General features: G+C 43.9%; 1 protein-coding gene across 1 annotated transcript in view; it reads right to left on the minus strand.

Moving 5' to 3' along the window:
- Nucleotides 1-27,966, minus strand: part of SUGCT (succinyl-CoA:glutarate-CoA transferase) — a 3,154,468-nt gene that overhangs the window by 2,348,035 nt on the left and 778,467 nt on the right. The window lies entirely within an intron of this gene.

Raw genomic sequence — 27,966 nt, forward strand, 5'->3', positions numbered from 1 at the left:
TGCAGACTCCAGAAGTCAGCACTCGCTCTGACCCAGGGGGATGTCGGTATGCAGGACCGGCTTTAGGGCGGTGCCAACGGAGAAGCCGCACCTGCTGCTGACTTTGGTGGGGGGTGCTGGGTTTCAAAATAACTTATGGGTTTAAAAGCAAGCGAACGTCCTTGTGCATCGAGAAGTTTTCAGCCAACAATAAAAATATGAAGATAACTCTGGTGATTAATGTTACTGCTGGTGTTAGATCAGAATTCTGTCTAGTGGCAGTTTTTACTCATCATAAAGTAGCGCAGACGGTTAATGTGCCTGCTGCAAAGAACGTGTACCATGCAGATCACAAAACTGAGTGTGAGTGAGTTATAAGTAGCACTTTAAAAAAAAATGAAATGTATGTCAGAGAAGGGCAATGGAGAGATGAGGGGCACTGTTGGAGAGTGATAGTGAGGGAATTGGTGGATAGACCGGTAAGGGAGGTGCCAAAAAAAACTATTTCATCAGGCGCTACTAGCGCTAAAGCCGGTGCTGTCAGGATGCCTCTGATGATTACTGCTACTGGAGGTTCAGGCCCACTTGCTGCTTGGCACAGCACACAATCCCTCATGGTCTTTTCATGCAAGAACCCTAGATTGATCCAGGGTCCACTTTTCATTTTTAACATCTCCTAATGGCCAGGGTGAGCCACTGCCCACAGGACCTGGGCAATTACTATGTGATTTGACCACAGCAAGCGCACTTCCATGGATGAGACCAGTTTATTCCTGTACAGGAAGGTCAAAATCTGTATATCTTCTGGGATAGGGTCCGTCAGGATGCCTACCAATTGCTTCTATTTACCTGTTTTAATGGTTTGGATAAACTATTGGAGACATTCATCCACATTGATGGCAGTTCTGATGTCTTGCAAAGACATCAGCAGTGGGCGAGATGTTTCTATTACCATCCTGATATATTCCTCAGTGTCCAGTACTTCTTCCTCTTTTTCGTCTTTATTAATTGCTGGCCTGGGGTGTCTGGCCTGCAGACTACCCAAAATGTATACTCTAGTAGGTGAAGGATCCACTTATCAATCCTGGGAGGAGGTTTGGAGGAGGACCCTTTGAACAGCGGGACTTGAGGCTTATGATCAGTGCATACAGTGAACGTTTGGCCTTATTTGTACAAATGGACGTGTCTGCACCCTCTATGAATGGCAATAGCTTCAAGTTCAATTAGTGACTAGCACTGCTTAGTTGCCTTCAATGTCGTGCTGGCATAAGCCCACTCCCCCTATTCTTGCTTTTGTGTCTGTGGAACTAGCATACACAGCAACTCCAGGTCCTTTGTGGGATCAAAGCGCGTAAGCGTTGTCACAACTGACAGGGCATCCTAAGTCTGCTAGAAGGCAGCTATGGTAAGTATATCCAATAATCAAGATACAGGTTGGTACTTTTGAAGAAGTTGACTCCAGAAAACACTCCAGACACAGTTTCACTTCCCACAGTCTCTGATCTGATTCTCCCACATTCTATACAATTAACATCACAACAAGCTAGAATACTACTAAGATTGTAGCCCAGTATTCCACCCCAGGATACCACACATCTTCCTTTCTACATTATACAAAGAAAACAACAAAGCAACTTCAGTTGTTAACACTTAACAAAAGTAAAATGGAAGACGATTGTATATAACAAAATCCTTCAATCTCTCAGGACTTCTCCTACTTCCACTGCATCCTCTTTGTGATTTCCTCCTTATGTTGTCCAGTTCTTCTCTCAATTTCTTTTGATCATGTCCAAGCTTAACTTTCAAAACTCTGTTCAAATTTCAAATTAGATGATCTTCTGTCTTTGCTGCATTCTAGAACACTTGTTGTGTTTCGATTTAGATGTCCGTACATAGGTTTTCCTAAATCATGTCCTTATATAGGCACAATTTGCATTGCCCTTATTTAGGCATAGAATCCCAGTCCTTATTTAGGCATTAGTCATGCTATCCAAATACAGGCATGGTCACCTACATCCGTCCATCCCAACGTCACAACGAGTTCTTAGAAACCAGACCCTTAAGCCATTGGGACTTTCCCTAGCTAGGATTATTGATTTCTCCAAGAACTCATCTATTATGCATGAACTACTATTCCTTAGGGGTTCATTCATGAAGTCTTCCTCTGCCCAACTTTACGTCAATGCTAACATTCCTGCACCTTCCAGGTATAAATATACCTTCCTTTACCATGGCAAACAATGGCTCGGCTGCACAGCTCGATACGGCTCGCCACGGCAAGTTCGGAAGGAATTCGAGTCCCCGCCTGACGCACTGACCAGACGCTGTCATCCCTGCTCGCAGAGACTCCAGCTTCCAGTGTTCTGACTCCCTTTGCGGGGTGTTAGAGTTTGAGACCCAGAAAGAGATTCCCACCTCTCTCATTCTAAGGTATGGAGCTGACTAGAACCTAGAGGGACTCTTGGCATATGCACAACTATAGCTTACCATACTATAGAATACAGCACCTACTTTTTACCTTGTAATACACTTAGGTTAGGTACACTGGGATAGAACTATTTAGAAGCATCAGACGAGTATCCACTTTTTAGCTTGTGTTATTTATGTATGTATATATGAACATATGTCATAGCTAAAAGACAATGCTATTGCAGTATTATTTCTTCCTACTTCTTACACTGTACGTATTATATCTCGCATACTGTCTTGCGATTGTAACAGCTCATATCTCTTAAATGAGAAACAAGACTGTTCAATAAATCCTTTTATTGAAGCGCCCGTCTACTATTTCTGTGTAACTCTGAAGAACCTAAGCATGCACTATTGATTGAGTGAAACTGTTATCTGTTGTTTCCAAGATTCTGAGACGTGTTCCGATTCTAAGGGAAACAAAGTTGTCATGTTTATGCGGTTGCCAGAAACTACTCCCTTCTTGTTTTTTCAAGGAGTTTTTAGTGGCCTCTGAGTTAGCTGGCACACAAAGTAATTAAGTTTAATGTACTCGATAGAGGCTTACTGACCTCAGACCTATGTCACAACTATAGTGTATATTATTCCAATGCGCAGAGCCTATAAGGGAAATAGGAACTACACTACACACTTTGATGACTTTCATAGGGTTACCAAATTCAGAAAACTGTTCATGAGTGACATGAGCCTTCACCACATCATCTACTTTGATAACCAAAGCCTAAACCACCTTGCTCTCATCTACATATTTCTTGTTTCCCTCCACTTTTCTTTCTTCCATGGATCTCCACTCCCCACACAGATATGTGGATGAATGGAAGGCAGTTAAGGATTTGTTTATAAAGGTAGGTGATGTAGTGAAGTTGAGGGCTCCACTCACCCATGAACAGCTCTCCAAATTTGGCAGCCCTATGAAAGTCATCAAAGTGTTAAAGAATGTAGTGAGTTGTGAAAGTTAAGTCTAGAACTAATCAAAGGAAATGGCAAGAAGAATTGGCAAACAGAAAGAGGGGTGAGTTCATTTGCCTGGACCTAACAGGTCTGTGACTTTATTAATTGTTGTGGACTACCATCCACCCCAATTAATAATTGACTATCTTACAATAACTCTTTCCATTGCCTCCAGTCTCTGCAGATTATGATTACAATAAATGTGGACTGCAGCTGAACCTATGAGGATAGCTAACCAGTTTGATGGTTTGAATTCTGGGCGCTTGTCTAATTACAAGGGGCATAGACAAAGGGAGTCTCTCTGAGGCTGGTTCTAATCAGCCCAGGTATAATGTATTTTGGGTCCCAAGCAGCACGTCACAGCACACAGAGATACAGATCAAGGCAGGTAGATGAAAAGTTTTTTCTATCCCACTTTGGGAGAGGATGTAGCCTGACGGCTTGAACAGTCAAACTCAGAGCTTGGGAACCAGGTTCGAGTCTCAACAAACCGCTCAACATCCTGTGATTCTGGCCAAATCACTTAATCTCCCATTGCCTAACAAAAATGAATTTGTCCTTCTGTAACGAAACTGGTGCTCATGTAAAGTGCTCTGATACCCGGTGTCTCAGGTCTAGTTCGCACTATATAAAACTCGAGAAAAAAAAGCCCTGGTCTACACGCACGTTTGGGTTCTTGGCGCACATAGCCTTGGCTTCAGCGCACAGAAACCTTACTCTACTGCACACAGAGGAAATACATTTGAGGGAACACTGCTGATATACTTGCATCCCGGAAGTAATAAGTGATACCCATATCAAAACTACTCAATATACGGGAATGCCAACGCAGGAGCCCCAACATTCTCATCATCATTCCAAAAATGTGATGTGGTGCAAGAGACTCAAGTGTTAATTTTCAGTGTGTGGTCTTCTGCATCTCTTGGACTAGGCCAGTGGTGTTACCAGAAGCACAGAATAGACATGTTGACGTTTAGTCAGACGCCTACATTCCGCTTTTCATGAAAAGAATGCTCCGTTTCCTGGCTAAGCTGCTGAGGGCATGCCTTCCGAGCTATTATTGTCCCTTAAACAAATGTCCCATTGTTAAAATGATTCAGTGAAACTAAAAATATCCCTCCTTATCTTTACCGCAAAGAAAACCAGTTGTGCGAGTGGGCAGAGCGTCGCATGGTAAATGGATGCCATTGATAAAGCAGACTAATCTTTGCCCTCCTTCAAAGGGGGAAGTTTCTCCTGTGGTCAGACTGTGGTCATGGAACAGGAATCTGGGTATTTTCATAGGTGTCACGCGCCATAAATGGAGAAAACTGCCTTAAGGAATTTCAGAGGGTGGAAACTAGCAGAGAAGGTGGTAAGTTTCACACACTGCAGCTGCCCTACTCTCCTCCTGTGTCGCTGTGAAGCTGTTTTTTATTAATTAATTGAAGTATTGTGTTGAGCACCAGCATGTCACCCTGTGGCCACTTCAGTGCTTAATTTGTAATATAATAAGTGCTGGTGCTTAAAGTTTTGTTTAGGAGCCCTCGGCTTTGTCGTCTTAATGCCCCCTCGAGCATCTTTAACTGCCATCCGACAATTCCTGCCCCTTTAACTCCCTCCTTTAGGATACTTTTCATCCCTCTTTCTCCCTTTCTCCCATTATCACTGTTTTTCCATATTTCTCTTTCTCCTTGTGTTTTTTCTTTCTGTTGCTATAAGTGTAAGTCTGTAGAGGGGAAATGACTGCTGGACCCCAAAAATAAGTGCTGGTGGGCCCCACCTGCAATCACCGGCTCAAATGAAGCACTGGGCCACATGAAAATAATGAATCTTCTCTATAATCAGGGCCTCCGGAATTATGAGATTCTGCTGCACCTACTGGATAATCCATCATCTTCTGCATAGTTTGCAGATTTTGGCAAAAACTATTTTGTTTCTACCTCAAACGGATCAAAAGTTACTAGAAATGCTGCCTGCGTGTAACTGAGCACTGGCACGCCTTGTGTTGCCCAGAGGCAGGTTATCTTTCAGTTGCTGATTGCTGTATTTAGGTGTTAAACTGATATTAATGAGGGCAAAATGTTCACCATACAGTGTTAGCATGTGTAAAAATGACAAAATAGTGAATGAATCTTGCTTCAAAATGTGCCGCATTACTCTGCATAATTCACAGGAAGTGGCATCATGTAAAAACCCATTCCAGGTAACATCAGCACTAATAACATCACGTGAACTCGAATATACATACTATGACCGATAACGTCAGTGGAAAGAGCTGTGGTCATGACATTTAACAGAAGAGAATTATCAAAATACAGCACACTGAAAAGAAATTAGCCATCTTGTATTTTAAATATGCCTTTACCTTACTTGCCACACATCCTCCAGATGTAAAATGCGAACGGTCTGCAAAGCCCCTTACACGCATTCTCAATTTTCTTTCATCCCACGTTATGACATATATCCGTTCCCCCGTGACGCATGCACAGTAGCGTTCAGGTTTTATTTCAATTGATTTGTTTTAGTGTCATTTCTCTGTTTAATAAATTAAGAGCTCTCTATCCACACACATTGAAAATGTAAAAGGAATATTCAAATCTGCCGTGGCTTCTTTGCCACGGTGATAAAACAATGTAAGCAAATGAAATGCCAGTATGTGATGCCACATGTCACTGAATGAACACAATTGTTTCAGTCTCTCAAAAACCTGTGCCAAAATACAAGAAAACAAAATAGTCTAAAGAAACAACATTTTCAAAGCAGTTCTCTAAATCTGACCAATCCACACAAAGTTGAACACAGTGATGAATGAGGGATGCAGCCAGGCGCCATTGGACCCCCCTGTCGTGTGTGGCAGCCCGGGAGGAGACAGCTTTCTGGGTACACATACAGCCGCAACCGAGTACTTCAGAGGTATTTAAAAGCCCTTTTGCTTCCTAATGAGGTTTTGATGATTGTCACCCATTCTTAGAGCCCCTGCAGCTCCACTCTGCCTTTTGCTTAAAGAATCAGCCCCCCCTGAAATGTTTTCTTAGCCCCCATCCGTCGCCACCCTCCCGTCCCCCCCCCCCCCCCCCCCGAATTTTGACTCTAGTTGCGCCTCTGGATGCAGCCAGTCAGTTATGATAACACGTTATGAACTAGCAGCCAGCAGTGCTGAACACAGTGGCAACATGAAATTATTTCGAACCTCAGAGCAACAGATGTTTGAAGACGCTCACGCTACCTGCACAAGGAAAGGAATCTTGGCCTTGGGATGTTTCGCAAATCAGTCGTATCTCAACTATTTGTGCCCTCAGTCTGCCCTTTCCTCTCACTGGTCGTACTTTGCAGACAGCATGGACCAGGGCTTTAAGTGGGCCGGGTCTCACCGGTGCTGAGCACGGACAGTTTTTTAAAGATGGGTTAGAAACGGGTCTCTATCGGGCTCTGTTTTGTTTTTAAAGACAACTCCTCGGCCCAAAGCCACCCAAACCGACCCAAAAATGACCCCATGGACATTACGGCGGTAACTTCTTCCACGCAGGGGCCTGCCCAACTCAGGGTAAGAAGTATGTTGCCTTTGATAAACTAAATCATATCGCAAAGGTGTGCCAGTCATCTCAACCGTTTCAGTCACTCAAAAAGACTTGTGTCAATGCCATCGCTCCTTCATTGGAAGAAATCCTGGTGACCAACACCGATGGTGATTCAGAAGAATCAGTACATGCCACATGCCCTGTACATATGCTGTTGACGGGGGCAGCACCCGATGTGCACCCAACCCTGGTGCAGAATTCTGGAAGGGGGCCAGCCAATTTAAAGCTTAATCGACACTGAGGAGGTTTTGATCAATGCTTATCCAAAGCTACATTTCAATCACAGACCCGGCTACGGCTGAGACCTTCACAAGTAAAAATCTATACCTACGGACAAACCTCACTTCCATTGGCAAGTGTATTCGAATCAGCACTCACCCATTGGAGGCAGGCAGCAAAGGTGAAAGTGTATGTCACCAAAAGAGGAATGAGCATGCTACTAAGCTGTCAAACAGCAGAAAGTCTTGAGCTGGTCCAGTTTACCCACAGAATCCATACCATAGAGTCGCAAAATCTCCTCCAAGAATACGACAATCTGTTCCACGGCACAGGGTGCCTAGGAGAGAGCACGGTGAACTTTACATTGATCAATCCATACAGCTGGTGGCCCTCCATCATTAAAGGATGATGTTTTATTTCCACCCCAAGGTCAAAGAAGAGCTGAGGAATTACAAGAGGCAGATATCATAGAGCAAGTTGATGGATCCACCCCCTGGGTGTTCCCCATTGTCGTCACCAGAAAAGCCAAGCAGCAAAGAGAAGTGCAGCTATGTATGGACATGCTCCTTCCAAATCAGACCACCATGAGGGAATAGTGTATTAGCTGACTGTGGATAAACTTGTGAGTGAAATCAGCGGAATGTGTTGGTACTCCAAAATGGACCTCAAATCAGGGTACCACCAGATGCTGCTTGACTTCAACTCGTGATACATCATTACCCGTTTCAACCATCTTGGTCTGAGGAAGTACAAAAGACTAAGGGCCCGATTTAGATATCAGCGGATGTTATTCTTTGTCAACAGTGATAGATTTCCCGTCTGAAGGGCCCGATTTAAGATATCAGTGGATGAGTTATTCTTTGTCAACAGTGATAGATATCCCGTCTGCCAGAATATAAATCCCATTATATCCAACAGAGTTTATATTTCCGCAGACACGATATCCGTCACCGTTGGGACAGATGAATCTCTGCGCCGAGATCTAAATCAGGAACTAACTATCAGCACACTATCTGGGAGAATCTTTCTGGACTGACTGGGGTCAGCAGTGTCAGTGATGATATGTTAGTATTTACCACACTATGGAAAATCAACACTGCTATCTCCAGAAAGTTCTACAGCTCCTCCAGGATAGTAGCCTCAAACTGAACCCTGCAAGGTGTGAAGTTCTAAAAAAAAGCCATCAGCTTCTTGGGTTTGGATACAGGTTCTCCTCAACAGGCATGGCATCGGATCCAGCATAGGTCGAATACAACAAGTCGGCTCCCCTGCCCACTTCCACGACAGCAGTAAGACGTTTCCTGGCCATGGTTACATCTCATGGTCTGTCATAAAAAAAACTTTACAATTCTTACAGGGCCCCTCAGAAGGCTGACAAAGACCTCTTAGCCCTGGGTATGAGATGAACACCAACAGGCCGCTGTGGTATGCTGGGGTGGAATATTGGGGTAGAATCTTAGTAGTAGTCTAGCATGGTGTGATGAAAATTGTCTAGAATATGGGGGAATCAGATGATGCAGTAGCCTTTGGAAGTGAAGCTAATGCCGGATTGTTTTCTGGAGTAAACCTCTTCAAAAGTACCAACCTGTATCTTGATTATTATTGGATATAATTAGCACATTTTGGCGATAAGGAAAATCTGGTATTGGTCTATACGTTTGGCGCTTCAGCACAGCATTTTTTATACATTTTTGTGAAGTATCACCTCAAACAGCGTGGACCGCAAACCCCAGGATATTTTAAAATAGTTTGGTCCTACACTGTGTTCTCAGGAAGGTGTACTTGCTTGGAGTGCTGTGGTAAGGTGTTTGAGGGCATTGTTTGGGGTCTTTGGAGTGTCTTGTGAACTCAACTGTACTGCAAGCTGTTGTTAGACTCCATGCAGTACCGCCCAGGATCCTGGTTGGATCTCAAGCAGATCTTCATGATCCGAGGTGCTGGGAGGTCTACGCATGTACAACTCAGTGTCTCTCTATGTGAGGAGCAAGTTGCATCACAAAGTTCAGACGTGAAGACGTCCATCACAACACTTGTGATCATTTTGAGTTGGGACTGCACATCATCAAGTTCAGATGTGGAGACGTTGTGCCATGACGTTTGCAGCCCTTTTCATTTATGGTCAGTAGCATTATTTTTTGTCAGATCGACGGCGATTCACACACCTTTCACCTCATGTTTTAGAAACTGTGTGTATTCTTGTGACTCATTGTGGCAGTACGGTGATTTGCACACTACTTGCTTCGAATTTAATTAAGCTGTGTGGATCTTTGATGATTCGAACACCTATGCAGATGTTGTGAAACCATTAAGCTGTGTGGGTCTTCCATGATTTTCACACCTATGTGAAAGTTGTTAACGGTACAGTTATGTTTGATTCCGGGTGATACACACACCTTGGACAGGGAATACTTTCTCTGTACAATTTTTGTATGTTTCTACAGTATTATTTCATTGGTGGCTGTAATAATTATTTCTCATTTTGAAATTATTAGTTCATATTTTAATTAAATACAGGTTAAGCTAGATATTGTATCCTCTGAGGAAAAGGATTAGATCCAGTGAACTCTTAGTGCATTATTGGTATATACTTTCTCAGATTTTCTACTCACATTGTATCCTCTTTGTCATTGGTTCCCAAACTTTTTCGACCCATGGCTCCTTTGACATATTGACCATTGCCTGTGGCTCCTGACTATGTTACGTTTTTTTTATGGAAGCCTGGTCTCAGGAGTACTTCCATTTTTCTCCTAGAAAATAACTGGGAGGAAGCTTAAGAAGGTATTATGATCATATACGCATGGTGTTTCATATTACTAAGGCGGCACCTCTACTAAAATATTCCTAGTTACACTTTTTTGCCCATGCCGTTTTAGAGAACTCTCTCAAACTTTTTTATCCCACTTACAGTACCAGATAGCACGCCTATGCGTGTAGCCCCCATTGCCAAAGTGTTTCTGCGCTTGAAAAATATTTACATGCGCTTCCATTTCTACCCATGTCATACGTGCCAATACATCTGCCTCAGCAGAGTGACTCACACTTTTTTAAACCAAATACAGCTTTATTTTAGATGTCGCCTCCCTAAAATTGCCTCCAATTCAATGCACGCAAAATAAATTCCTCAGATTTTTTTTTTAAATGGCCCTCTTTCTTGTTTCCAAATGTTGGCATTCTGCCGTATAAGGTGTCTTACTTCCCTGTGCTCATAGAGGGCCATATGTAGGTGGGCTAATACCGGTCGGTAACGGCCGTAAATCAGTAAATTTCCCGTTACCGACCGGTATTTAGCCCTTTGCGATGTAGGAGGAAGGATTTAAGGAGTCGGTAATTTACCGATTCGTTATTGTAAGGAATCGGTAAAATACCGATTCCTTAATTTAAGGAATCGGTAAATTACTGAATCCTTAAATCCTATGTAGGGAGCACTCAAGTGAGTGTATTTTTGCTTTAAGGATTCGTTATTTACCACCAACTAAAAGTTGGTGGTAAATACCGAATACCTTTTCAGAAGCAATTTTGTGCTTTTTTAAAAGTGCTGTGTGGCAGATATACATGCCCATACATGCCCTTAGGGCATGTATGTGCGCCACATGTGCACACATGCACGATTCAGGGGTGCAACAGGGTGTCAATGTGACACCCTGCCACCCTTGAATATGCTCCCCCTATTACCGATTCGGTATTTACCGAATCGGTAATAGTGAATGGCTTCCCATTCATTCCTATGGGCCTCCAGGCCCATAGGAATGAATGGGAAGGTATTTCTTATTACCGATTCGGTAAATACCAAATCGGTAATAACGAATATTACCAAATCGGTAAAATGTACCGATTGTTTACCTACATTCTATTTACCGATTCATAAATACCGAATCGGTAAAATTCGGTATTTATAAATCGGTAAATAGAAATTACCTACATATGGCCAAGAGAGAGCTGGCCTGTCTGGAAATATGTGTGTACTGGAAGAAATGTATACTGGAAGTACCTATGGTTCAAATACACATGTTAATACTTAATAACACTTAGTGTGTTTGTGAGACAGGACAACTTTACTTTTCTGATAACTTGCATTGGTGTAAAATTCATTTGGAAAAAGACTAAGCTGGGTGGCTCAGCTTCAGCTAATATAACATGTCCAAACACAATAAACATATCACTAGCGAGGACTGATTCTGTTTCCCCCAATCCACCCTTGCCACTCGTGGACTCTTCCAATATGTCTGCTCCAGGTGCGTTCTGTATCAACACTAGGGGACAGGCTGCAAAGTCACAATGGAACATTAAATTAAGTGTCCAACCTACCAAAAAGAAGAGAAATGCCGCCATCGCTAAGCCCAATTCCAAAAATGCAAAAGGTCGTCAACTTGCCAGCAGCCCAAATGATCATGTGGGCGTTATTACAAACTCAGTAGCGAGCCAGACAGACATTACTTTAGAATGTATGTGCAATGAGGCTGACACAGGCGGTGTTGGGGGAGCTATACACACAGGGCCTGCAACGGGAGCACTTGAAACTATGCTGGTTAACATCAAGGACGTGATTGACAAAAGCTTTGATTTGCTTTGGGGGAATTTAAAGCAATTGGACTGTATCATGGATAATCTAAGCGGTGGGAAGTTGAACAAAGTTCTTGATGAAGCGGGGTGGGGGAACCCTATAACATCTGCGGCCAACAAACATGGGCTTGTATTGCAACCGATGGGTACTGTCCCCCTCCTCCGGATACCCCCTTTGTTAACCCCAGCGTATCTTGTCGTAACTGTGATGATTTTTCTGTACCGAACCCCACTCCCGCACAGAGGGAAAGTTTGGGCATGTGCCAAGTGCGCAATTTAAACAACCCAAACTCGGCCCTAGGGAGTGTGAACTGTAATCAGCCTCAGCAGGGTATTATTGCGGCTGACCCAAGCAATGATGTTGTAGACCGTCCCAGGGACACACACATAAGTCCAAATACTGATGTCCTGAGCCTACCACCGGCCTCTAGTCCTTATGTGCTAGTACTGGCTGGTGTTCCTAATCTTGTTGGGGGTCAGAGGGAGTCCTGGCCAGCTCTCCGCAACAAATCTGTAGATTGGCTACGTAAACATAAAGGTTTCCACCCTTCCTCAATGGACGAAATTATCATGGCCAGGAGAGCAGGGTGGGTTGGCCAATCGGACAAGAACATCAACGGAGACTGTATCGTCCTTAACTTCCGGAGACCACAAATAGTCTGTTTTTTATTAAGTGTCCAAGAGCAATCCTTCTCACAAAGCACTGGTATTTGAGCACTCCCCTTAGGTTACTTTTACAAACCACCAGCCACACCATTTAGGGATGTTTATGCACTACCGCTGGCAGCTAATAGGTTTAATGCACTTTCCAATTTAGATGCCCAGGACTGACAATCACCGCTGATGACTAACACACAGGATTATGAGGAGGACCAACTAGGTATCATATTCCCGTCTTACAACGATAAGCCAGTTTTAACTAGGGCTAACAGGGGAGCTGACCTGAACATCTTAAGTTGGAATGTAGCGGGGCTCCAATCCAGGCTTGGCTACCAAGACTGGCTGCGTATATTAAAGGAACAAGACATAGTCATGTTCCAGGAGACCTGGGCCACTGATGACTTATATATTGAAGGGTTCCACTGTTTCAGTGTAGTAGCCTGAAGCCCCAAAATGGGTAGACCATTGGGGGGGCCTATTTATTGGGATCAATGTGGCTGCTGGAGGCAGTTTCAAGGCCCTCCCAACTAATAGTAAAAACTATCAAGTTGTGTTTTTTAAAAAGAGAGTTTGTTTTTACTTGGTAAATTTTTATAACAATGATTTACATTCTGTTCCTAACAGGAACTTCATTGGGCATTTTGATTTTATTTCTAACTTAGATAGCCAGAAAAATATGGAGGGACCCATTGGGATTCTCTTGGGGGGACATTTTAATGCCAAACTTACCGATATGGAGCATGACGAAGGGACAAGCAATTTTGGTCCCTCATTTTGTAGGGGTGCAGAGCTAGCAATGTTCTTACGATCATATAATTTGGCTAATGTTATGGATCTGGTGGGCGGTCCTAATATCACCATAAATAACCAACATTTAGGAGAAGGGAATATTCCTTAACTATCGATTTTTTTTTTATCTCCCCTTCTCTTGAAGATCAACTAATGGCCGCAAAAGTCATTGCCACGGATCATGGGGATCATAACCCTATTAAAATAGTAATGAGTTCTGCACCTCGGCCCGTGTTGCCCTCTGAATGCGGGGCAAAAAATCTCACGCCCTCAACCGATAATTTAAGACTAATATGGAAGGGCGTTGATAGTGGCGAACTCTTTCAAACATTAGTCAAGGGCCGTATGTATCTCATTAACTCTTGCTTGTCATCACAAACTGCACACACTGAGGTAGTCCAGGATTTTTCTAAACTGTGTTTGGCCATCAAAACTCTCCTGTCGAAACCTGCCCCCTCGGCAGGGAACAAGCCTAGATGGTTCGACCGTGAGTGCACATTGGCCAACAGGAATCTCCGTAGGGCATTGTCATCTAATCCGAGGTGTGCCACAGCTGTACAATTGGCAAGGCGGAAATATAACATAGCAATTTCGAACAGGAAGGGAGCTCTTCTAAACAAACGCTGGGAAACCCTATCACAGGCCGCAAGTATAAAAAAAGGGTAACATCTTTTGGTCCGCAGTAAGGGAGCTCCGATCGATGGGTCAGCTATTAACCCCCATCAGCTGTAATATCTCTAGTGAGTGTTGGGAAAATCATTTGTCAAAATTTTAGGCTACCCCCCAATCAGAGTCAGATCAATATGACCATGGCCCACTTACCACAATATAGTTAACTATCTCTTAAGTAAAAGAGGCCATTCAACAGAGCATTGGGAACAAAGCACCTGGCCCAGATGGGCTACCAATTGATTTAATAAAATGGAAACCAGACTTCTGGGCCCCGTTACTTTTGAATGTTTTTAATAGCCTAATCCACGCTACAATACCTGATACGTGGGCTAAGAGTATCATAGTTCCAATTTTTTAAAAAGGGGATCGGTCCCAGCCTAGTAATTACAGGACGATCTCACTAATTGACAACACTTTAAAAATATTTGGAAGAGTTTTGTATAATAAGATCTTAACATGGACAGAGGAAAATGGTATTTTAGAGCCCTGTCAGTTAGGCTTTCGTAGCAAGGTGGGCACAAATGAACAATGTCTCAACCTCAATTTGGTTATTGGGAAATATACCATCGCACGGAAGTCCCCGGTCTATTTGGCCTTTATGGATTTGTCCTCAGCATTTGACCTTGTCAATAGGTCAAAGCTTTGGACAATCCTTCTGGCATACAGGCTGGATGAGCCTCTGGTACATTTCCTAGCGTACCTTCATAAAGACTTCCAGGCGCAGGTGAGGATCGGCATGGATGGGGAGGTTTCGGGAGCCATTAAGGTAGGAAGGGAGGTCAGACAGAGTTGTGTCTTGGCCCCCCTCCTTTTCATTATTTACATTAATGGGCTGAATAACTTGCTAAAAACCTCGACCTATGATGTTCCCACAATTAATGGTAAAACTCTTCCCGTGCTACTATACGCAGATGATGCGGTCCTTATAGGCCGTACTCCCAACTCCCTGCATATTTTAGTACAGACTTTTGCCAGGTATATAGATAGCTTGGATCTATGTGTTCATTTTAATAAATCATTTTTAATGTCCTGTGGTCCTGGGAAGCGACAGCTAAGTTCTATTGCAGTGGGTAGCCAGAAACTGACAAGCACCCGCACATTTCCTTATCTTGGGTTGGTCTTAGCTGCGAACGGCTCCTGGACTGAGCATCTTGCTCACTCCAGAAGCAAGTTCTCAAAGGCCACCAATTCAATTCTTAGCCTTCCCCGCCCAAAGACCACTGGTGCTATTTTAGCTATTCAAATTTTTTTTAATTACAGTGCGTCCCTGTGGCTACATATGGGGCTGAGATTTGGGGTTTTGCAAACAGTTCCTGCATCCAGCAGGAAGAAAATAGGTTTTGCAGGAAACTGCTGGGTATCCCAATCTCCACCCCACAATACATTTGCCACAGAGAACTTAATCTTAATTTTATATCGGATTTTATACGCGCACGACCTGCTCTTTTTTGGTTATCAGTATGGAAGAACCAGGCCGCCTCCCTCACTAGAGAGATTATTAATGACTGCGTTATGTGTGAGAAAGGGATGGAAATTCCTTGGTTGAGTGGAGTGCATCAAAGCTTGCGCAGTGTCAACAAAGAATGTATCTTTTTAAACCCAAATACAGCTGAAACTGTGTCTAAAAAGGAGCTAAGAGATGCCCTCTGTTCTTTATTCGATATAGAAAGGATTGGATTGGAATCCAAGAAATCTTCTGTTCTTAGCTACATGTCGATTGAACAGTATCAGCATCCCTTACCCATAAATCTCACCCTATGCATGAGTCATTGGGAAAGGAGCCTACTATTCCGCTTAAGAGCAGGAACAGTCAGATTTGCATTGTGTTTTCCCCTTGGTTACTACCCTAACCTCGATCATGTACCATGCCCTTGTGATGGGGTGAGTGGCCAATCAATTTTACACTTTTTATTTTTCTGTAAGTATGATAGAAAATACATAAAGTGGCTTTTATATCCATTTTTTAAAAAGAGAAGGCCTATTAGTCTGGATAATGCCTACTCGTGTTTAGTCTCTTTGGCTGACGAAGAGTTGATTTTTCGTACAAGTACATTTTTGAGAATTGCTACTAGAGCACGTAAGACCATGTCCAACCCCAGAGATTTTATTATGACTGACTATCTCTGTACAACCATAGGATGACCTAATGTTTTATATAATAGTAATTTATTTATTTATTACCAATGAAGTTCTTTTTAACTTGTAATCTAATTCATCAAAATGTTATGGTTATATCATTGTAAATGTTCCCATTATCATGTACTTCTAACTCTCCGCTTGTTATTTAATTTGCTATGATGCTGTGCATTTATGGGTACTAAGTTACCCGAATAAAGTTTATGAACTGAACTGAACTGACTAAGCTATCAATGAGTCTAACAAAATAAATCACGCGCCTAATACTTACTTTGGGAGAGTTGGAATGTGGGGATCCAGTGAAATATGGAGATCATCTCCCCCAACATGCCATCAATTAAGCACTGTGTTTCCAGCTTTAGGCATGTCACTTACAAATCATAGACATCATGCCTTTAAGTCTAATTAGCTGAACTGAAGCCAACTAACCCTTCAACAATAAATGCATTAAAGTGTTTGGTGCGCGGGTTCCCTGGCTAGTGTTGACGGCACACCAGGGAGCCACGGCGCAGAGATTGGGAGCCACTGTGCTACATGGACTGTTCTCCGGCTATAGGCACCTGATGCTGCCGTTGTACCACTTAGAAGTGACTGTATTGCTTGCAAATTATCTGAGTAGGCACTTCATACTTTTGAAGGGGAAACTATACGTAATTCTGTAGGTTTGTAAGATCTCTGTTAGGTGCATGGAAACCTTATAAAAATTCCTTTATCAGCTTTAGAACTTACATTGCTGCTGTGCAAACAGAAACATAGGGGAAACAGGCTTTACAACTAAGTTTTTACCACGTTGTGCCTTAACCATGCATTTTGTAGCGCGCATGCTTATATCATGTGTATGGTTTTGCAGCGCATGCCTTTACCATGCATTTAAGGTAAGTTAGGAGTGTGGTGGGTCTCCTCCCCCAAATACATTGTTTGTATATATATGTATGTGTGTATATATATATACACACAGACACACAATGTGTGATACGTTATAAAAAAAAACATGCGTTGTAAAAAAATGCAGGGTAAAAAATGCATGCTTAAGGTATGCGATGTATATTCCTGTGCTGTTTGGTCATACAACCAAACGTAGATTCAACTCTGCAGCACGTGAACCATTAATGCTTTTGAAGAGAATATGTCCAATGCTGTGAAACCAGCTACTGTTTGGATTGCATGCTTCTTGTGGAGCTGATTCTAAAGATCTGAAATTGTGAGCAAGTTTCCAACTTCCTTCCAACTGAACAATATATGATCATCCATCTATGAGCCTTTTTTCCATGCTTGGCAACACTCTCAGAGGCTCTAAAGTTAACAGAAAGAGAGGCGTGCTACAATAGCGTTTGGAGGTTGGATCGCTGGATAATAAAGAGCTAGAGAGTTTTGGAATTCTTTGTCATTTTTTCATGTATAGCTTTTTATCTGATGTGTATTAACGTGATTTACTTGTTTTTAAATAAAAATAAGGGCTATTACCTTGTTCTAATATGTTTTGAGTTTCTAGCCCACGTCACCTTCTTAAATTAAGCTTCTACTTCTCTGCTTTGTTTGCCTGAGAAAGCCAAGTGACAAAGATGGGCCCTTGATTATCCAGTTTAGAGTTCAACAGTATTAAGGCCCCCAGACATTGTTAGAAAATGGCTTCAATTGTTACAATTAGAGCCCAGTAACTCCTGGCTGGCACAGTATCCAGATTCTTACAGCCAAATGAGGTAGCCGAAAAGTGTTCCTAGTTCTGGGTAAGAGAACGGTACCCTGGGGAGAGGGATTAGATTGTCTTCAGTCTTCGTTATGCCCAAAGTCATGCCACTAAGATGGCTGATTAGGTTTTAGGTGAAAAGGGTGAATAAAGCTGGAGCTAGTCAGCACCCCTGTCTAACTTTTCTGGAAGAGTCCATTTCACATTGTGTCAGTTTCATAGTGTAACCTACATTACAGCAGCTAAGCCTTCTATAGACAGTTTAGGTCAATCAAAAGCAAAACCAAGCCGCAAATGATGAACAGGGAAAGCAAACACCCCCATAGATTACAGTCGGCTAAAATTACGGCTTCCAGATTTATGGCCTCAAGGGTATTCTAAAGTGGTTGACAGCCAGTTTCACTTCCCTTCAATTCTCCCATTGGCTGCTGTGCCTTTTGTTTTCAGAAATGAATACGGGAAAATAAGCCACGTTTGGCTGTGTGAAAGCAATCATATTTACAATTTAAGGGAAATAACGATGCCAAACGCAAATTCAGTGCGATGAGCCCCATCTGGGAGCCAGCGAGGCTACATCACAAATCTGTTCCACCTGTTTCCCCACACAAATCATTTGTAGTAGGACACATCCGAATGGAGAATCCACCAGCGCTATCCCAGAGTATGCATGCCCAACGGGGCTGTTGTTTTATATCTGAAAGTAATAACGGCGAGAGGATGTTGGCTCAGCGCTCACTGAGAGCGTAGTCTGATAGAGATTTTTAAATACATTTTCAGGGACCGAGATTGCCAGAGACAAAGCTGCCTCTCACTTTGATGAAGATGTCAGTGCGACTTTGCCAAGGTTTTCTTTCAGGTGGACACTGCCAAGCGCTTTCTGTACTTGCAATTTTACATTTTCAAATATGAGACAATGCAACTGACACATTTGGTTAGACAGTTGGCACTCATCCGGTCCTTCATCTCTTTCTCTCAGCAGCACATTTCTGTTACCATAATGTTACCATAATGCTTTTTTTTTTCTTCAGACACCCAGATGAAAGTTCTCAACTTATGTGGGTATCAGAGCAAATTTGTTCTTATATTTTCTCATCTATCTAAGTCTTATTTTCAAAATATGTTTTCTACAGTGTATTCAAGTGAACTAATGTTATCGCTACTACATATTACCTCAGAGGGAATCCTTGTGCTATGCCGGATCCCACACTCTGAGCAGCTTTTTAGCTTGAGACGCCTCTGCTCGCCTGTTGAGTGGGCTACCTGAAACTACTTTGACTTTGAGTTCTGGTCTGAGGGGAGTGCCTGTCCCCCCATCCCCAAGCTGCATGTTAGTAGAAGAAATATCCTCATCAGAGTTACCAGATGGTCTCTTAACCCCTTCACTGCCACATTATGAAATGCACAGCAATTAAAAAACATGAGGTAGGAAGGTGGAGTGTTATGTGGTGATGCTGGTTAGGCTTCACCATTCAATACTCTCACAATACCCCAAAGATGCTCCTTGGATTCAGAATAATAAATGCTTCGCTCAGTCGTGGTAGAGTGGCAAAGAGCAGTCAGGCTTTACTAGAGGAAGATCTGTTAAACATTTCAGACTACCAACATGGACGGTAAGTAATTGACACAACTAGAAGGAAATCCGACACCAATTTATAAAAGTAAAGCAGATTTTTATGTAAATTTAGACACCAAAAGAAAGTATATCAGAAAATGATATCAGGAGCTATGGATTTTAGGAGCAAAATTAAATCAGTGCAAAACAATACTGCAAAACTTTATCATTGCGGTCAATGGTAAAAAACACAATCGGTGGCTTTCCTGTTGACTTGCTTGGAACACAAGAAAGGTAAAGGTGATGCGGGTCCCAGGATCAAGTAACCACCATCAGTTTGATTTTACCTGGCTCGAGCAGCTAAGGTACAGAGTTGTCCTGGCTATCTTTGGTGTTGAAGTGGGAACCGTGGGGGAGCTGGTTTTACCGCTTGCATGCTGCTGGGGGAAAACAGGGCGCAAAAAGTTGACAACGAAACCACTGCTGACATTGGATGAATGTTTTGGAGACTTCCCTTGAGATGCAGCGTCGAATAAAGAGGATGGTTGCCGAACTGGCGACCAACAAGCCTTGGCTGCGGTAAGGTCAGCAGAAAGCTATTTCGACTTCGGAGGTCCGGGGTAAAACAGTAGCTGCATGAAACTTTGAGGAGGCCAGGACTACATTTCCCACAATGCACTGTACCATCTACTTCTAGGTGACCCCTCGATTCTTTGTTTCCAGTATGTTGCTTTTACCTGCGGTATGCAGGGAACTAGTGCCATTAGTCCAGAGGAGTCTGGAGCTGCCTTTGGCTCCCAAAGGGAACCCTTTGTCTAGGGGAACTGAAATTTGGCCGAGGATGAGTCACAGTCATGCAGTTCCAGGAAGGTTGCCACAGGTGCAGAGTATCACGCCTTTGCTTTGTGTAGATCCTGTTGTCGCAGACACAGGTCTCTTCTTTGTCATTTGTCAAAAGTCAGATCACAGCTGAGACTCTGGTGTCAGAAGTAGCCCTTAAATCCTGGATTTAGGGGCGTGAGGGGTGTGGGTGGACGTGGCCAATGGGCTACTAGCCCCAGCGGCTAATCTGCCCCTGAGGTGTCACCTTTTCTACCCAGAACCCTCTATTCTACCACTTTTAAAAATGGCAGAAGTCTTCCTCAGCTGTATAAACCGGGTAGCCCACCCTAGAGGTGCGGCTAGCCTTCTGGGGGTGTACATCTTCTGAATACCTAATATTCCCACATGCCCAGGTGAAAATGTGCCTGGGGGCAGGGAGGAGACTCTTTCCTTCTTTGGGAGGCAGGGACAGAGGTGTGACCGCCTTCCTGTCCAGGCCATTGTTTCGGACTCCTGGGAGAATTCACACCTCCTGCCAGAGGTTCTTATTCCTTCATTGGCGGCAGCTGCTGTGGGCTGGCAGACATGGCACAGGAAAGGCTAGGGCAAGCAGATTGACAACCTTTAAGGTAATCACCTGGGTGCATGCTACATTGTGCTTGACCAGAGATTTGAGTCCGGGGTGATGAGGCACATTGTTTGATACCAAACATGACATATTTCGGCGGTACCATAATGGAGCTGTTTACCTCAATTTTCCGCGGGTGGCATCCCATTTTATTCTATAGACCGCCAATCACTTATAGAAGCCTTTAATGTTAAAGGGCACTACAGGGACATATAAGCTTGCACTTACATGTTCACTACTTTAACATACTGCAACATGACTCCTGGGCTTAGGAGGCCTGCTTAAGAGGTGATTGGCGTTTATTCAAAATTGTGGATTGTCTTTGTCACACATGGTGAGGACAAAATCAGGTTTGAGCAATTTGCACTGCTCTTGCAGTCTGCAATGGCAGGCCTGCTGCCAGTAGTTCACTTGGGTCACTCAGGGTGGCACAAAGCCCTGGTGACCCCTTTAACACACATGCCCTGGGTACTACTGGTACCATATACTAGGTACTCATAAGGGGGTTAAAGTCCTTGCCAATTGGGTTTGTTAATTCACACAGATCAGTTTTAGGGAGAGAGCATTGGCACTGGGGCATTGGCAGCAGTCTCCAGTGCACTTTCAGAGTCATAACCATCAGCATTGGAGCAAAAGGTGGGTAGGGGGAGGTGACAGTTAAAAAATAGTGCTGTCCTACATGCTGCCCCCAGATGAAAGGTGATGAGCAACTAACCTATTCCCTGGTAGTTCTCATCATCTACGTGGAAAAACCTGGAAAGGCCACCTGCATTGGCATGGTCAGTTCCTGGTCTGTGTTCCACTGAAAAGTCCATACCCTGTAGAGAAATGGGCCATCTCAACAATTTGGAGCTATTTCCTCTCATCTGCATCAGCCATCTGAGAGGCCTGTGATCGATCTGAACCTTGAAGTGAGTCCCAAACAAGTATTGGCTCAGCTTCTTCAGGGACCAACCTACAGAAAAGGCTGTTATCTCAATTGCATTTTAGGGAGGAGTCGCCTGCTGATATAGGCTAGGCCTGGGCGGAGTTATACTCCGTGGAGTTACCCAAAAAACTCTGTGAAATTCCGCTGAGTTCTGCACCCTGATGGAGTAACTTGCACGAGTCAAAAACATTCCTTTCTAAGGGCAGAGAGGAGCAGGGTATTAAGGATTCTCTGAAAGAAAATGGAAGTGCAAATTAGTACAACTCACTCAGCTGGTAAATATAAACAAACATCCAATCTAACAACCACAAAGACAATTAATTAAGCACCCGGATTTGAAACAGGGAATGCAACTTGCTAGACAAGTCTGTAAGCCAATTGTTGTCAGCACAAGATGTACTTTATAGCAACACCTAGAAAAAGGGTTTTAACCAGTCAAAAATGAAATAGAGTATTTGTGAAAGCCAGGCAAATCCAAATTTGCTATACTGTTTTCTTCACATTCCCTCCTGTAACTTTAAGGACAAGTTAAAAAAAGATTGAATTTTCAATAAACAGGGATTGGGCTAATCACCTCCTCATAAACCTCCAATTTGCTGGGGTGGCATAAATGGCTCACAACCTTTTGCTGGGTCACTGTAGTTCAAACATGACAGCAAGACCAAGTCATCAGCAAGCAAAGGGCTTACATATTAAGGTTGCCAAGGGACAAGCATCCTGTGCCAGTTCAGAAACATCATCGCTCCGCATGTACAAGCAGAGGGGTCATTTAATGTCATTTAATGTCAAGGACAACTGCCGGTACTGGAACTTTGGCTAGCACCAGTATTACAAACTCCAACATGAAAGCATACGAGAGGTGTACTGCTCTTTGTACCTTTGCAATTCACGTGGGTTGCCTCACACACAATAAGCTGTATTTATGGATTGTTGTGCAAGAGTTGCTGTGTTTTGTCAGCCCTGCTACAAACAATTGTAAGAGTCAAGCATGCACCAATCAGTCATTCTTAACTTTAACACAAATCATTGTTGCTCTGACATGGTCAGTCATATCCTTGGAGCCGATGTCTCTAAAAGGAAACCAGTGCTGTACAACAGCATTGCATAGTGTGCCTAGCCACCAAAGTCCAAAGCATAGCCTCTGAGAACCCTTCTATAATCTGTTCTGCACAACGCTTCAGTGTTGTTCACACAGGCAGTGATAAACAATAACACACCACATATCTGTTGGTTAAAGAAAATGTAAAGTTCCCTGCCCAACTGTTGATATAAGTACCTTGTCATATTTGTACAGCACGTTGCAATCAAAATCCATTTAAAATCATATTTCCAAAAGCAGCTTGTCTTGCACAGTCATTGCTAACCAAACAGTTGCAGCTGTAAAAAAAGAAAAAATGGGGCAGCAGCAAAAAACTTTGATTCCAAACTCCAATGCTGAGACGCACGTGAAGCTCTGCCAGTGCATCTCACTCCTGCCCCATAGCACTGCTGTTCATGGAGTGAGACCATGCAGCCATATCAATGCAAAGCGTGCCTGAGTAGCCCCCCAGATAACCCAAAGAGACGCCCACATAGCTCGTCCAGTGAGTTTCAAGCATGAATAAATGAGTGAAGGACTGAATAAAGTACATATTGAGTGCGTATACACTCAGCGGCTTCTTGGCGCGAAAAGCATGAATTGTAGCACCACCTGCTAATCCAGGTTGCAGCAACTGAGACCCATTCTTTTTAACTAATTCTTTTAACTATAGACTTCTCACTAGTCGCTCAACCCCTCAACCCTCTCCACCATGACCCTTTACATCAGTCTTACCCACCAAGCCCTTTGTTATAAATGTGCCCTTGGCTCTAGAGACGTCCCGCCCCCTCACTGCATTCTAACTACCACATTCCTCTGGACTCCCTCCCGTGGCCATCATAGCACCCCACTTTACCTCAAAAAGAGTATCATCTCAGGCTGGGACCTCCTGCTCCTCACGGGGATCCACAACCATCAGCCCCTCATGGCAACAGACACCTCCACCCGTAGATTTACTGGGAGGTGCAGCAGCTAACCCTGACTGCAAGGACAGCAACAACTGCACATGTCCAACAGGGTGAAGGGCGAGCATGTCCCGAGGAAAACCCAAGGTAGGGTCAGGCAAAATCCTTGGTGCCGGTAAACTCCGCTCCGCTGCAGGTGGTGTAGTTATTGCCAAACTTCACACTCCAAGTAGAGCACAGAGTAGTAAAAACTCCACAACCTCTGCTGGAGGAGCAGAATTAACTGCCCACCCCTAATATAGGTAATGGGTTGATCCTTGCCCTCATCATTTGTTTGTGACAAGACCACCCCAATCCCATGTTCAGAAGCATCCGTTAGGACAATAAACTCCTTTCCATAGTCTGGTCCCTTCATCACAGGTGCTGAGCAGATAACCTCCTTCAGGATGTCTAAGGTCTTTTGGCATCCTCTGGTCCAGATTACCTTCTTAGGCTGCTTGTTGGACGTAGGTTCAGTGAGTTGAGCCACAATGGTTCCATACCCCTTCATAAACCTCCTGCAGTACCCAGTCAAGATAGAAAAGTCATAATTTTGATCCGAGATTTGGAAGCCTCTTACGCTAGGATGGTCTGGATATTGGGTTGGTGAGGTTGGATTAGGCCTCCACCCACAAGGTGGCTTAAGTACACAACAGAACTCTGCCCTATCTGGCACTTGCTGACATTGATAGTTAGGTCTAGCTGATGCAGGGCCTATAAAACGTCTGCCAGATGAAACTAAAGACAACTGTATCATCTAGATATGATGCAGTAAAGTTGTCCAGGCCTGAGAGTTCTCAATTCACCAACCTATGGAAAGTGGCAGGTGCATTTTTCAGACCAAAAGGCATCCCTTAAATTGAAAGTGTCCCTCTGGGGTTGAATATGCTGACCTCTCCTTTGCTGCCTGGGCTACTCCAATCTGCCAGTACCATGATGTTAAATCAAAAGTACTCAAGAATTTGGCTGCACCCAGTTTGTCAATAAGCTCATCTGCTCTTGAGATGGGGTATGCATCAGTATTAGTGACTGGATTTAAACTTCTATAAACCACACAGAACCTCATCTCTGGTTTTCCACCTTTGGAGTGAGGTTTGGGGACCAGTATCACTTGGCTGACCAGGGGACCTCTTGTGAGTTATTTGATAGTAGGTCAGGGTGGGGTTCACTTTCCTCCTCCTGGCCTCCATCAGTGAGCATGAACATGGTCATGTCAGCTCTGTCCTGGTGTGGCTTTAGGTGATTTACATAGAGAACTCTATGAGGACTTCTGGGGGAGCCTAAGTCTACCAAGTAGGTGACATCCCCTTTCTTCTCTAAAATGGAGAGCCCTGGGAGCCACAGGCCCCAATACTCACACAAACAGATCTGGTTGTTACTCAACCAGTGCTGACTTTCGGTCATACTAGTGCTTGATAAGCTCCTAGCTGACCTCTCTTCATGTACTCAGCCATGCTTCAACACAGGCCCAGTATGTTGTCCACTATGTCCTGTTTGGGCTATTTGAGAAGTTTTGCCTATCCTTTCTTTACCAGACGAAGAGGACACCTTACAGGATGGTCAAACACAAGTTCAAAAGGGGAAAATCCGACCCTCTTTTCTGGCACCTATGTAGGCAAACAAAGATAAGGTAACAGGATATCCCAACTCCTTCTGAGATTTTCAGGGAGGCGCATTATCATGTCTTTCATGTTTTTTTTCAACCTTTCAAGTAAACCATTTTTTTGATGGTGATAGGGGGTGGTTAACTTCTACTTCACTCCACATTCATCCCACATAGCTTTTAGGTATGCAGACATGAAGTGTGTCTCTCTATCAGAGACTTCCTCTTTAGGAAACCCTACCAGGGAGGGCCTTTGCCACTGTGGGGCAGTGGCAGTCATGAGGGGAATCGCCTCTGGTTACCTAGTGGCATGACCCACTACCACTAACATTAATCTGTTCCCATATGCAGTTTGAGGGTCAAGAGGACCAACAATGTTAGTCCCTACACTCTCAAGGTGAGTCCCAACCACTGAATTTGGAATTGTGGTTGTGCCCCTGTCTTGCCATTGGCTTGGCAGGTGACATGGGAGTGACAAAACTCCTTAATATTTCTTTTCAGACATCTGGGGCCAATAAAAATAGGCAACCAACCTGTCACCGGTTTTGGTTTGTCTCAGATGTCCCGCTAGGGGATGTCATGTGCTATGGTCAGAATAAGCTCTTTGTACACCTGGAGGACCACCAATCTCCTGGCTGCCCCTGGTTTGGGGTCCCTGGCATCAGTGCACAGAAGCCCATCTTCCCAGTAGACCCTATGAGTGCCACTGACATCTCCCTCTTCTTCCTTTGCAGGTTGTTGCCTAAGACCTTCAATAGTTGGGCATGCCTTTTGCCCTTGGCACAGGTCTTCTCTGGAGGGTGGCCCTGCACTTAGGAGCTCTGCCAGGTCAGGCTAGACTCCTTCATCTGCAGTTCCCTCCCCAGGCACCAGGCGATCTCCCTCAGGAGAACTCTCACCCTGGTCCTGTGACCTCTTTGAAGCTGCCTTAGCAGACTTCTTGCCCTTTCTATTGCTCTGGGTGCCTTGGCCCACTATTTCAGGATCCAAGCCCCCATGAGTTCCCTGACGTACTGCTTGTGCTCTTGAGGTAACACCCCCCCCCCCCCTCAGGGAGACCCAAGACTTCTGCATGAGCCTTCCTTTCAACTTCTGTCCAAGCAGACGTTTCCAGATAGCTTCTCAACAGGCAGTCCACTGGGATAGCATGGGACACAACCACCTTCTTTGGGCCAGTAACCCCTTCCCACTCTAAGCTTACCAAGGCCATTGGATGGAGCTTAGTCTCATTATCAGCATTGGTAACCTGGTGACTAGCACCAGCTATCATTTGGTTTGGGGCACCCATAGTGACACTAGTAACCTGTATCCATCAGAGCCTCAACCTCAGTACCATTGATTTTAGACCTTTGTCTTTATTCTGCAGGCTTGGAGGTAGGACAGCCAGGGTTTCATTATCCGCCCCACCATGGGAAACTAAAGTAGCCTCAGTTTATCCTCTGACCTCTCAAGAGTACACTTCCACCGCCACGCCTATGCTAGCCAATCTCTTGGATTGTCCACCACTGGCGGACATTTTGGAGCATGCTGGAACTCCTCTCCTATGTCCTGGCAGATGACATGACATAATCCAAAACCCTTTGCTGGGTCCCCATTCTTAACCTCACACCCTTTGAATTTGATCTGGGAGAAGTCTTGGGGCCTACCCACCATAGAAGAATTTTGGCGGCCTTTAGAGAACTCCTTTTTATCCTTGTTATTGCGGACCTCCTTCCCTTGCTGGGGAAGTCTGAGCACCCTTTTTCTGGTCACTCCCACCGTGGGTCTTTCTGTGCACCCTGGTTCTTACCCATTAATCAGCTTTCTGCGCCAGCTCTCTGGGAGAAGACAACTTGGAATCTACCAAATGCTGATGCAAATTCTCTGTGGCACAATTAGTTGAAATGAGCTCCTTAATAATTAAATTATATAGCCCATCTTAAGTGTCCACCTCATTGGCATTTATTCAGCCTTCTAGTGCTTTGCCTGAAGAGTCCACAAAGCCCACTCATGTCCAGTTTTGACCTTTATGGGTTGTCCTAAACTTCAGTCTGTATTCCTCTGTGGTGAGTCCAAATCCTTTTATCAAGGTCTCCTTCATATGCTGATAGGACTCAGCCATATCCTCATTAAGGGTCAGAAGTATATCTCTGCCCTTCACCAAGAATAACAGTAGAAATCCCCAGTACTGGTGAGATATTATCTGCATTTTGGAGGCCCTCTCAAAGGCTGCAAACCAACTGTCAATGTCACCACCATCGCTAAATTTCACCTTATTCCTCATCATCTTCAATCTGGGCTATGCCATCATCCTCACCCTGTTCTGGGTCTTCTTCTGAGGAATGGCCCTCCCTCACTAGTTTCTCCTTTTCTTTTCATAAGAGCTGGGGGCTTTTTCAAGTTCCTCCTTTATACGTGTAACTCTATAGCTAATTCCACTTGCTTAGCACAAAACCCTCAGATCACTGATCTTCAGGGCTGGGATGACTGGCAGGTCTAAATTCTTACCAATCTCCATTGTGCCTAACTTTTTACTTAGAAGTTGCGACCTTTATAGAACTTTCAAAACATGTAAACCTTTTCCTAACTTTTCTAAGTCTTTTTGTTGTATTATTGGAATGGGGGTCCACACAGGGCCCTAAAATTCAAATTTACAAAAATTGAAAACATTTTGAAAAACAAATTTTTTAGTCTAAAGTAAAGGTGGGCGGAGTTCACGCAGTTGCATTACGCGGAATTCCGAGGAGTTG

The sequence above is a fragment of the Triturus cristatus genome, chromosome 5_2, assembly GCF_964204655.1.
Source record: "Triturus cristatus chromosome 5_2, aTriCri1.1, whole genome shotgun sequence".
In the NCBI taxonomy this organism is placed as follows: Eukaryota; Metazoa; Chordata; class Amphibia; order Caudata; family Salamandridae; genus Triturus; species Triturus cristatus.